At 38.7% G+C, this 13149-nt stretch overlaps 1 non-coding gene across 1 annotated transcript; it reads left to right on the top strand.

Moving 5' to 3' along the window:
* The first annotated feature begins 4782 nt into the window (after positions 1 to 4782).
* LOC127742617 (small nucleolar RNA R71) lies at positions 4783 to 4890 on the top strand. Its single transcript, XR_008003964.1, has one exon. It is a non-coding gene; the product is annotated as a small nucleolar RNA R71 (small nucleolar RNA).
* The last annotated feature ends 8259 nt before the right edge of the window (positions 4891 to 13149 follow it).

Below are 13149 nucleotides of genomic sequence, written 5' to 3'. Positions count from 1 at the left end.
CAGGGGTGTGATTGAAAAACTTCTACTTAAGGTGGACAAATTCATATTCCCTGCAGACTTTGTGGTCTTAGACTCAGATGAGGATGAAGGTGACTCCATTATACTTGGGAGACCATTCTTGGCCACAGCTAGGGCCATTATAGATGTGGAGCAAGGAAAGCTAACCCTCAGAATGTATGATGAAAACATTACCCTGAATGTATTTCCAGAAACACAGCTCAGTGATGAAAAGAATGACTGCATGGAAATTGACAAAGGAAGCTTGCAATGGAAGGAAGGAACTAGCAAGACAGTTGATAATCATCTTCCAAGGCAAGAAACAAACAACATAGCAGGGCAAGAGAAGATTGAGACTGTGCAAAGGGAAGCGGGAAATCAAGAAGGAATTGAAATGCTAACTGAGAAGGAGGGTCCCAAAATAAAGGTTGCTGTCAAAGAAGAAGGAGTAACAAGAAGAAAAAAGAAAAGCAAGAAGAAGACTCAGAAGGGATGGAAGAACAAAAAAATCCCAACTGAGGGGTTCTCCAAGGGTGATGAAGTACAGTGATCTATCAACAGTTGGGAACAAGCCAACAAGCCAATGACTACTACATTATTTGCAAAATACTCTCACTTGAGCATCCTGAAATTGAGCATGAAGGAACAAAAAGGAAGCTCACAGTGGGGGGATAAGCTGAGACATCACAGCCACCAACCACCCTAAAGAGGGGGCCAATGTCAAGCTAGTGACAATAAAGAAGCGCTTGTTGGGAGGTAACTCAACCAGAGGTAGTTTCTTTTCATAGCTATTCCAATAAAAAGGTTGAATAATTGGTTTGTATTGCAAGGAGCTAAGTTTGGTGTTGCACACCAAAATAATTTAAGGGAGAATGAAAGATTCTAAGTTTGGTGTTGCACCAACATTTTATCTAAAAAAATACACTCTCACTTCCTACATAATGCTAGCTCCAAGCAATCAGACAAATCATACTACCATTTAGTTGTTTTCTAGTTTTTAGATCCGTAACCCTTAGCAAGGCCTAGAGAGTTCATAGTTGGTTAACTTGTTGCAACAGAGGCAGTGGAAAGGAATTAAGTTTGGTGTTCTCACACCAAAATAAATCCAAAAGACACACTCAATTGATGCATACTAACCATTCACTTAAGGGCTTGAGAAGCAAGCAATTTTTGAGGATTATGCAGGAAATTAGTCAACATTTGAAGACAATTTGCATTATGACTCAAAAGGAATACAACAGGAGGAGGAATGAAAAGCTGCAACCCAAAAGGTTGTGTTTGCACTTAATCCTTGTTGTTGAAGAAGTACTTTAAATTGGGAATTCTTGTATGCCTTGCTAAACTATTCATTTGGTTGCAAGTGGAATTGTTTATCAAGAATGCTGATCTGCATAATGCTTGTCATTCATCACTTAGCTTTAAATTTTGCTTTGTTTCCCATATGCTTGAATAAAAGAGAAATGTTTGAATTAGGAAGTAAATATCCAATGTTGCATAAGTTAGAATGAAAGTTAGTGGTGGTAATTATTGATTTAATGCATGGTTCATGAAATAAATGATGCATAATGTTATGTTCTTTGAAGTATGAACTAGCTAGCTGTTATAAATTCTTGTATTAATAAAGATCCCTTGAGAATAAAATAAAATAGAAAGAAAAAGAAAGAGAAAAAGCCAAAAGTGGCAAAGAAAACAAATAATAAGGCTGGGCACTAATAGCTTAGACCCTAGGACACATACCTGTGGTGTTTTTGTGCTAGGATATGCTTGGACAAGTAAGTTCTGAGGAGTATTTCAAAACTTGGCCACTTAGATCAACTAGTTTGGGATGGCCAACTGAAAGTCCACAATAAAGAGCAACCTAGCTACAAAACACTTAGTTATCCAAAGAGATGCTGGGCATCAATGATCCTAGGAAGAAAAGGGTGAGCCATGTGTTTGTGGTGAAGGAATGTTGAGCAAAATTAAGCCAAAGGCTGCAGCAACATTTGACACCAAGCCTTCAATAAATAATAAGCTCTTTGAGCAAAACAAAGAAAGAAAATGAGCAAGGGAACAAGCAAAAGTAAAGCCTTATAGCAGCAAGCTTAAGTGATTCTTTGAGGAAGCATTTCTTATGTAACAGCAAATAATAATTGAACCACCATTGTCTGCATAAAAACTCCATGAACCAAGTTCAACTATGTGCTTAATAAGGATATGCATACTTCTCTATTTCATTACATTCCCTCTTATTTTTTATGCTTCCTTGGGGACAAGCAAGATTTAAGTTTGGTGTTGTGATGACAAGTCGTCATATGCTAGTTTTGCAAGCATTTTTCACTTGTTTCATTAGTTTTTATGCACTTTCTTGCACTGTAAGTAAGTAATTTGGAGTGGAATTTCATGGTTTCTTTGAATCAATCAACCACCCTTTAATTGAAACAAAATCATGAAGTTTAAGCTAAAATTAAATTGTTTTTAAATGAATTTTAAGCTTTGTGAATTGTGTGATACTTTGATTGGTTGTTTTAATTAATTGTAGGTGAAGAAAAGAAAAAATAAGAAAAGCGTAGCCTAAGGAGCATGATCTAAGCAAAGAAAGAAAGTGTGGCACAAGGAAGAAAAGCGCGGCTGCATTCAAGGAACAAGGGCACAAAGCTCTTGCCAAGAGCTTAAAGCTCTTGTGGAGAGCTTTCCTTCAAAAATTCAAAGGCCAAGCTCTTGCCAAGAGCTTAAAGCTCTTGCTAAGAGCTTTATCAAAAGCACATGGAAGAAGGAAGCAAGGCAAGCTCACATGCAAAGCTTTTGCCAAGATCTTTGTCCAAGAGCTTTTTCGGGCATTCCAAGGGAAAAGTCAAGGAGAAAAAGCTCAACAATGCACTCACCAAGGCTTGAACCCATGACCAAAGGGAAAGGGGCAGTGCTATTCCACAAGGGAAAACAAGCCAAAATTGGCTTATTTTCATTCAGCAAGGTTCGAATAGGGAGCATCAAGGAAGCAAGGCCTTGTGTGCCACTCACTTGCCAAGGAAAATGGCCAGCAACTTCCCTCACCAAGGATCGAACATGGAACCTCAAGGAAGAGAAACTTTGGGCGCTACTCTTATGCCAAGAAAATTAGCTCCACAAGTGCTCCACCCAAGACTTGAACCATGGACCTCAAGGACAAGTAAAGCTCTTGCCAAGATTTTAAAGCTCTTGCAAAGAGCTTTGTTCTCTTGTCACAAGGGAGGACCGTGCGCACACTTTAGCAAGGAAGGGAACCGAAGCTCTTGACCAAAGCTCTTGCCAAGAGCCGAGCTTTCCCCTGGGAGGTGCACCATGGCCCAAAATTCACCCAAAAATCCAAATTAATTCATTTCTTCACGAAATTTAAAAGCCCACCCAATTTCTTAGATCCAAATTAGGAAGTGTATAAATAGGTGTTAGTTAGATGTAGAAAGGACTTTTTTTTACTTTTTTTACTTTCACTCTTTGATTTTTTTGAAATTGTAATTGGAGAATTGGATCATTTTGTTTTTTGTTTTGAATTCTGCTTGCTCTTTTGGGAACTTCTGCTTGAATTGGAAGGAGAATTAAGTTCTCTTCCATTGGGCATTCCTTTTCTGTTCCTCTGTTAAGGCTGCTTCAAGCCTAATCACTTTTCTTTTTGAGATTTACTTCAGTTTAATTCTTCTCTTATTTTTCTGTCTTTTGCAATTTACTTTCCTTTGTTTAAGTTCTGCAATCCCAGCTCCCAATTCCCTTTTACATTCAAGCAATTTACATTTCTTGCATTCTAAGCTTCTGTAATTTACATTTCTTACACTTTAAGTTACTGTCATTCACTTTACTTGTTCTTTAAGATTCAACACTTTAAATTCTTTAGCTCTTTAATTTACTACAATTTTTCCCTCTCCCTTTATAATTCATGCAATTTAGCTTCTGTCAATCACAAATCACTCAAATTAACTCTTGTTTGCTTGACTAAATCAACCACTAAACTAAAATTGCTCAATCCTTCAATCCCTGTGGGATCGACCTCACTCATGTGAGTTATTATTACTTGATGTGACCCAGTACACTTGCCGGTGAGTTTTGTCTTTGATCATTTTCCACACATCAGAGTACTATGAGGAGTTTTAGTGATTTTTTACTCAGCTGGCCCACTTGTGCCTCCAAATTTCTAATGGAGGACCTTGTTTCATTCATGAAACTTAGAGTGGCCTTAGATAGATCAGAGACTATGTTTGCTAAGCTAGAGGGGCTATGCTCAGAATTCTCTGTCTGTTGCTAAGAGGATGATGGAAAAGGCTTGCTATTGCTAAACCTGTTTCTTCCACCATTATTAAAGCCTAGTTAAGGCTTTTGTTGATCCTTCCATGAGAAATTTGGATGATTTCTCCATGAGGGATTATAAGTGTTTCCATAGGCTTCACCCATGTAATTCACCTCTGCCATTGCAGGGTTCTCAGGATCATAAGCTTCTTCTTTAGAAGATGCTTCTTTAGTACTATTGGATGCATTTTGCAATCCATTCAGACTCTGAGAAATCATGTTGACTTGTTGAGTCAACATTTTGTTCTGAGCCAATATGGCATTCAGAGCATCAATTTCAAGAACTTCCTTCCTCTGAGGCGTCCCATTATTCATAGGATTCCTTTAAGAAGTGTACATGAATTGGTTATTTGCAACCATGTCAATGAGTTTCTGAGCTTCCACAGGCATTTTCTTTAGGTGAATAGATCCACCTATAGAATGGTCCAATGACATCTTAGATAATTCGGATAGACCATCATAGAATATATCCAGGATGGTCCATTATGAAAGCATGTCAGAAGGACACTTTTTAGTCAGTTGCTTGTATCTCTCCCAAGCTTCAAAGAGGGATTCACCTTCTTTCTGTCTGAAGGTTTGAATATCCACTCTAAGCTTACTCAGCTTTTGAGGAGGAAAGAACTTAGCTAAGAAAGTCGTGACCAGCTTATCCCAAGAGTTCAAGTTATCTTTAGGTTGAGAGTCCAACCATACTCTAGCTCTGTCTCTTACAGCAAAAGGGAAAAGCATAAGCCTGTAGGCCTCGAGATCAACCCCATTGGTCTTAACAGTATCACAGATCTACAAGAATTCAGTTAAGAACTAAAAAGGATCTTCTGATGGAAGTCCATAAAACTTGCAATTCTGTTGCATCAGAGAAACTAATTGAGACTTTTGCTCAAAATTGTTTGCTCCAATGGCAGGGATTGAGATGCTTCTTCCATGAAAGTTGGAATTTGGTGCAGTAAAGTCACCAAGCATCTTCCTTGCACCTCCACCATTATTATTGGGTTCGGCCATCTCTACTTCTTTATCAAAAATTTTAGTAAAGTCCTCTTTAGAGTGTTGTGTTTTAGCTTCTCTTAGCTTCCTCTTCAGAGTCGTTTCAGTATCTGGATCTGCTTCAATAAGAATGTTCTTGTCCTTGCTCCTGCTCATATGAAAAAGAAGATAACAGAAAAGAAGAGGAATCCTCTATGTCACAGTATAGAGATTCCTTTATGTGAGTAGAAGAAGAAAAGAATAGAAGAAGAAAAATTCGAACACAGAGAGAAGAGAAGAGGGTTCAAATTATGAGTAGAAGAGAAGTGTTAGTAGATAAATAAATAAATAGAAGGAGATGAGAGAGAGAGAGAATTCAAAAATTGTTTTTGAAAAATGGTTAGTGATTTTCGAAAATTAAGAGAAGAAATAAAATTAAAATTAAAATTTGAAACAATTTAGTTAATTAATAGAATTTTGAAAAAGAGGAAGATGATTTTCAAAAATTGGAAAGAGAAAAGTAGTTAGGTGGTTTTGAAAAAGATAAGAAATAGTAAAAGAAACAAAAAAGTCAATTAGTTAGTTGAAAAAGATTTGAAAATCAATTTTGAAAAGATAGGAAGTTAGAAAAGATTTTTGAAATCAAAGTTTGAAAAAGATATGATTAAAAAGATATGATTGAAATTTATTTTAAAAAAGATTTGAAAAAGAAATTTAGAAAGATTTGATTTTTGAAATTAAAATTGATTACTTGACTAACAAGAAACTAAAAGATATGATTCTAGAATTTAAAGATTGAACCTTTCTTAACAAGAAAGTAACAAACTTCAAATTTTTTAATCAATCGCATTAATTGTTAGTAAAGTTTTCGAAAATTTGAAATGAAATTAAGAAAAAGACTTTGAAAAACAATTTTTAAAATTTCTGAAAATATTAAGAGAAAATGAAAAAGATTTGATTTTTGAAAAAGATTTGAAAAGATAAGAATTTTAAAAATGAAATCTTGACTTAACTAACAAGAAACAACTTATTTTAAAAATTTTTGACTAAGTCAACCTAAAGATTTTGAAATTTATGAGTAAAATAAGGAAAAGATATTTTTTTATTTTTAAATTTTTAATGAGGAGAGAGAAAAACACAAAAATGACTCAAAACATAAAAATTTTGGATCAAAACAAAGAAAACATGCAAGAACACTATGAATGTCAAGATGAACACCAAGAATACTTTGAAGATCAAGATGAACATCAAGACTTATTTTTGAAAAACTTTCAAGAAAAGAAAAACATGCAAGACACCAAACTTAGAAATTTTTCATGTTTAGACACTAACAAACTAAAAATGCATATGAAAAACAAGAAAAGACACAAAGCAAGAAAATATGAAGATCAAACAAGAAGACTTACCAAGAACAACTTGAAGATCATGAAGAACACCATGCATGAGTTTTCGAAAAATTTTGAGCAAAATAAAAATATGCAATTGACACCAAACTTAAAAATTGACTCTAGACTCAAACAAGAAACACAAAATATTTTTGGTTTTTATGATTTTATAAATTTTTTTTGGATTTTTTGAGAATTATTTTTAGAAAAACGAAAATAAAAAAAATTTGAAAGATTTTTGAAAACTTTTTGAGAATAAAATAAAAGTTGAAAGAAGAAGAAAATTACCTAATCTGAGCAACAAGATGAACCGTCAGTTGTCCAAACTCGAACAATCTCCGGCATCGGCGCCAAAAACTTGGTGCACGAAATTGTGATCTTAATGGCGCCAACAACTTGGTACGCACAATTGTAATATCACTCTTTTTCACAACTTCGCACAACTAACCAGCAAGTGCACTGGGTCATCCAAGTAATAAACCTTACGTGAGTAAGGGTCGTTCCCACGGAGATTGTCGGCTTTAAGCAAGCTATGGTCACCTTGTAAATCTCAGTCAGGCGGATTCAAATGATTATGGAGTTTTAATAATTAAAATATAAATAGAACGTAAAATAAAGATAGAGATACTTATGTAAATCATTGGTGGGAATTTCAGATAAGTGTTTGGGGATGCTTTATCCCTCTTGAATCTCTGCTTTCCTACTGCCTTCATCCAATCCTTCATACTCCTTTCTATGGCAAGCTGTATGTAGGGTCTCACCGTTGTCAATGGCTACTTCCCATCCTCTCAGTGAAAAAGGTCCTCTACGGTTTCCCGCATGGCTAATCAGCTGTTGGTTCTCGATCATGTAGGAATAGGATTTACTATCCTTTTGCGTCTGTCACCACGCCCTACAGTCGCGAGTTTGAAGCTCGTCACAGTCATCCCATCCCAGATCCTACTCGGAATACCACATACAAGGTTTAGACTTTCCAGATCTCAAGAATGCTGCCAATAGATTCTAGCTTATACCACAAAGACTCTAATCTCACGGAATGGAAGGCTCTGTTGTTAGGAGAGGCAACCATGCGTCATGGACCAGGAATCCAAGAGATACACACTTTAGCTTTTGCAGGTAGAACGGAAGTGTTTGTCAGGCACACGTTCATAAGTAAGAATGGTGATCAGTGTTACGGATCATCACATTCATCATGTTGAAGTGCGAATGAATATCTTAGAATAAGAATAGGCATGAATTGAATAGAAAACAGTAGTAATTGCATTAATACTCGAGGAACAGTAGAGCTCCACACCCTTAATCTATGGTGTGTAGAAACTCCACCGTTGAAAATACATAAGTGATAGAGGTCCAGACATCGCCGTGAGGCCAGCCCCCAATGTCTAAGATCGCATAAACTGATCAAAGATAGATACCAAGATCCCAGATACAATAGTAAAAAGTCCTATTTATACTAGACTAGTTACTAGGGTTACAAAATTAAGTAAATGATGCAGAAATCCACTTTCGGGCCCACTTGGTGTGTCCTTGGGCTGAGCATTGAAGCTTTCATGTGTAGAGGTCTTCCTTGGATTTGAACGCCAGTTTGTAATTTGTTTCTGGCGTTTGACTCTGCTTTGCAACTTGTTTCTGGCGTTTAACGCCAGAATAGGGCATAAAGTTGGCGTTAAATGCCAGTTTGCATTGTCTAAACTCGAGCAAAGTATGGACTATTATATATTTCTGGAAAGCCCTAGATGTCTACTTTCCAACGCAATCAAGTGCGTGCCATTTAGAGTTCTGTAGCTCCAAAAATTCCATTTCGAGTGCAGGGAGGTCAGAATCCAACAGCATCTGCAGTCCTTTGTTAGCCTCTGAATCAGATTTTTGCTCAGGTCCCTCAATTTCAGCCAGAAAATACCTGAAATCACAGAAAAACACACAAACTCATAGTGAAGTCCAAAAATGTGAATTTTGCTTAAAAACTAATAGAAATATACAAAAAACTAACTAAATTATACTAAAAACTATGTAAAAATAATGCAAAAAAGCGTATAAATTATCCACTCATCAGCTGATAAAGGGAAAGCCAATGTTACCTCTAGGAAAAGGAAGACACCTCAAGAGCCTACTCTTTCTCCTTATGCCTACTATGCCAGAAACCCACTCAATGAAGTGGATAAGGCGAACCAACAGCTTCAGCCCACCGACACGGCCAAGTTTCCTAACTTGTACTGTGAGCTACGCTTCCCAGCCTATCGGACGAAAAATCTGAATATTGAGAAGAAATTAGCCCTTCACGATGATCTGAGGCACTCCATGATGGCTCTCATTGAGAGACAAGGCCTGGGCTTTGTTCATAGAGAAGTGGGAAGGATAAACACTTCATGGGTCAAGGAATTCTACTGTAACTTCTTCAGAGCGACTCTTGATTCAGTTTATCTACGAGGCGGTCAGATTCTGGTTAGTGAGGCTACTATTGAAGATGCATTGCATTGCCTACCTAAGACTGGTGCCACAGATGCGTATGAGCAGGCAGAGGTGGCAATGCAGTGTATGACCTTTGACTATGATGCCTTGAGGGAAGTAATTGCCACAGCGGAAGCCCCTTGGGTGATGTATTCGGGCAACAAGAAGCCCAAGGGGATGCTATTTGCTCATTTATCTAGAGAGGCTAGGACTTGGCAACAGATATTCGCCCACTATGTCATGCCTACTACCCACTTTTCTGAGATTCCGGTGGACATGCTCGTCTTGATCGGCTGTGTCATGGAGGGGAAGGAGGTATATTTTTCCCGGTTGATCAGGAGGTACATGTGGCGAGCACATATCCGTGGCTTACTACCATTTCCCACATGGGTCACTAGGATGGTTGAGTTAGCCGGTGCCCCGTGGAGGGACGATGACGTGTTACCACCACCCCCAGACGACGACGACAAGGAGAATATTATTCTGTGGGGTACGTGGGTGCACGAGAAGCCCCATCCCGGCGCAGATCCCGAGCTAGAGCAGCCATAGAGGGAGCTAGACCCTCTTCTTCCACAGCTACAGTAGGTCCATCAGCACCATCTGCCCCAACATCTCTTACACCACCACCACCAGCACCCGAGCCGACCTACCTTCTGGTTCAACGTCTGTTTCAATTCATAGAGCGCACAAAGCGTCGCATCATGCGATGCCTTGATAGAGTGGATCAGGAATTCATAGCACAGGGCATTGAGTTGCCCCCTCTCCCCGACTCTCCCGCATCTGAGAAGGAGCAGCATGAGGAGGCGCCTCATCATGAGCTCGAGCAGTAGCATCGAGGACGATGCTTCATCTTAAGTGTGGCGAAGTCACCGTTGTTACCGTCAGTGGATATCAATTGTGTGGTAAACATCTTTCAGACACTTATCTCCTAGTTTCTGTTATTTTGCATTCTTCTTTTTAGGATTATTGTATATATTAGTATTATGGATACTTTTATCTTAGCTGTTGCATATTTTCATTTTAGTTTATCACATTTTGCATTTTCATGAGTAAATATTTTTTGTTGGAATCTCTTTATACACTACAAAAAAGAGCCATGAAATGGTAGCAACATAATGGAGGTTCTACAAAATTGCCGATATATTCGTAAATTGAGGCAGTTTATGTGTAAAACCCAGTTAATTAACGGCTATTAACCCATAAATGAGAATTTATTCTAGAATGCCCAAAATGTGATTTTTATGGCTAAATGTGATAGAGGAGATTGAGATGAGAATTTCGGTACCAATTTTATAGAATTCGGACCAAGATTGGACCGAACGGTCCAAACTGGGCCAACCGGACCCAAAGTAGGCCCTTGGCCCAACATAACTAAACCAAAACCCTAGTTTTCAGCACACTCTCTCCTCATTTGATACACAAACACGCTGAAATGGAGGCCATGGAGGGAAGAACACACTCTCAAGTTCTCTCCCTTGGTTAATCTTCAAACCACCATAACTTTTGATCTAGAGCTCCGATTGCCGCACCGTTTGTGGCCACACGTTCACCGTGGAGAGCTCTAATCAATCTTGAGGTAAGCCACGTTTTTCTCTTCCAATTTCCAATCTTGTTTTCGAGTTTCATGAGCAAAAATGTTGAGATTTTGGGCTCTTTGATGTTATAGGACCCAACTCTCTTGAAGGAGAAGATTAATATTGCCTTTTTGGACCTTGAGTGTGGTAAGATTCTCAACCCTAGTGTAATTTGTTGTTCTATGATGTTTGGGTATTGAGATGTTGTGTATGGGTATGATGATTGTGGCTTAGGTTGTGTGTATGTGAATATTGGAGCTTCATTGGTGACTTTGAAAAGCTTGAAAAGGGATTTGGTGGTGAAAAATCTGTTCTTAAAAGTGTTGAGGCCTTAAGAGCTTGAGGAAAAGTGGTTTGGAAGTGCTCCGATTGAGCTTGGGAAATCGGCTAAGGTATGGTCTCGGTTTCCCGTATCTAATATGTAATGTGGTAGGAAATACTTAGGCTAGAAGCCCTAAGATAGGCATTGAATTGTTGATGTTGTTGAATGGTTGAGATATATGATGTGGTCATATATGTGATGATGATTATTGATGCCTTGATGGTATGATGTATGAGAATTTTGCATGTTGTGATATATACTTGATGAGTAATTGAGGTTGAATTGTGGGTGACACCATGTTGATGGTGAGTATGATATTGAGTATGTGTAATGATGGTTAATTGGAAATGGTATTATTGGAAATTGGGATAAGAAAGTATGTATGGCATGTTTATGTGTTGTCTCTTAGCCATTTGATTGAGAAGTGTTAAATTAGTGGGGTGATGCTTTGTGAATTGAGATAATATGTCAATGTGTTAGCTGAGGAGGCTTGATGTTGAATTTGATATATTTTGATTGATTTCAAAGAAAAGGGATGAAATTGGCATGTTTATATTGATTTTGGAATGAGTTGAAAATGGCTTGTTTTGAAAATGGCACTTTGTGGTTTTGTATGAAAAACATGGTTTTAGGCATACTTTGGTGGGACATAACTTGGACTACGGATCTCCGTTTTGTGCCAAATCTGTTTAGAATTGAATTGGATCCGGGATGCCCATGCCATTCAAATAACGGGTGAATAACAATTTAAAATGAGAAAGTTATGTCCTTTGGAAGATTGGGGGTTGAATCTGTGAATTCTGCAGCTTTGAACTTAGAAAATTTTTAGCAGAATGACCCCCCCGTGCGTAGGCGCACTTGGCGCGTACGCGCCGTTCTTCTAGAAAGCACCATCCACGCGTGCGCGTGGTGTGCGCGGGCGCGCCGAAGTGCTGCACCCAATGCGCAGCCATTTTCCAGAGAGTTGTGCCAAAACTGTGCCAGGTTTGTGCCTGGGGCACGAGAACAACCACGCGTACGCATGGCTGACGCGTGCGCATCTCTTGGCTATTTTTCAATCCACGTGTTAGCGTGCATGACGCATACGCGTCGATGAGTTTTGTGGCCACCCACACGTGCGCGTGGAGTGCGCGTACGCGTGGCCCTGTTTTCATCCCAAAGTTGATTTTTGAGTTTTAAAAGCCAAATTTCACACTTCTAAGCCTCCAATCTCACCACTTGTGTCTTAAATCATTATGATATGCCTAGCAATGAGAAAAGGAGCTAGGGGATGTGGTAACTTGCGAGTGAAGCAAGGGAAAAATGAATGATCAATGAGGATCAAAGATGATTATGTGAGAGGTGGAGGATGGTGGTGGAAGTGCTTGTTATGCCTTGGGCCGAAAGGCCGTAAATGTTAATGAAATGGCTGGTTATGGATTTAACCGTGAGCCGGATGGCTAGTTATGGATTTAACCGTGAGCTGGATGGCTGGATTATTGCCGTGTTATGGCAGAGCCATGATTATGGCTAAGAATAAATGCATATATGCTATTGAATGAATTGTGAATGTGGCACTTCCACTATCGGAGATGAGAGTTTCCCTGGGAGAAAGCAGTGGCTAGCCACCATGTGCTCCAAGTTGAGACTCGAAGCTCTTTTGATCCTATGTCGTCAGGGTGGCGGGCACTGTGAAAGCCCCGGATGAGCTCACCCCCATAGATATTCAGCAGTGAGGGTGATGGATATGGATCATGGCTGTGGCGAGCTTCAAACTCGCGATTGCTGGGCGTGATGACAAACGCAAAAGAATCAAGGGATTCTATTCCAACATGATCGAGAACCGACAGATGATTAGCCATGTTGTGACAATGCATTTGGACCATTTTCACTGAGAGGATGTGATGTAGCCATTGACAACGGTGATGCCCTACATACAGCTTGCCATGGAAAGGAGTGACAAAGATTGGATAAAAGAGTAGGAAAACAGAGATTCGGAAGGAACACAGTACCTCCATACACCTATCTGAAATTCCCACCATTGGATTACATGAGTAACTTTATCTTTATTTTCTATTTAATTTATTATTATTATTCGAAAAACCAATAATCTCTTAAATTAGTTAAATCCGCCTGACTGGGATTTACAAGATGACCATAGCTTGCTTCATACCAACAATCTCTGTGG

Source organism: Arachis duranensis, chromosome 1 (assembly GCF_000817695.3).
Source record: "Arachis duranensis cultivar V14167 chromosome 1, aradu.V14167.gnm2.J7QH, whole genome shotgun sequence".
Taxonomy (NCBI): Eukaryota; Viridiplantae; Streptophyta; class Magnoliopsida; order Fabales; family Fabaceae; genus Arachis; species Arachis duranensis.
Note: the sequence above shows the minus strand (reverse complement) of the source record. Positions and strands in the feature narration are given on the sequence as shown.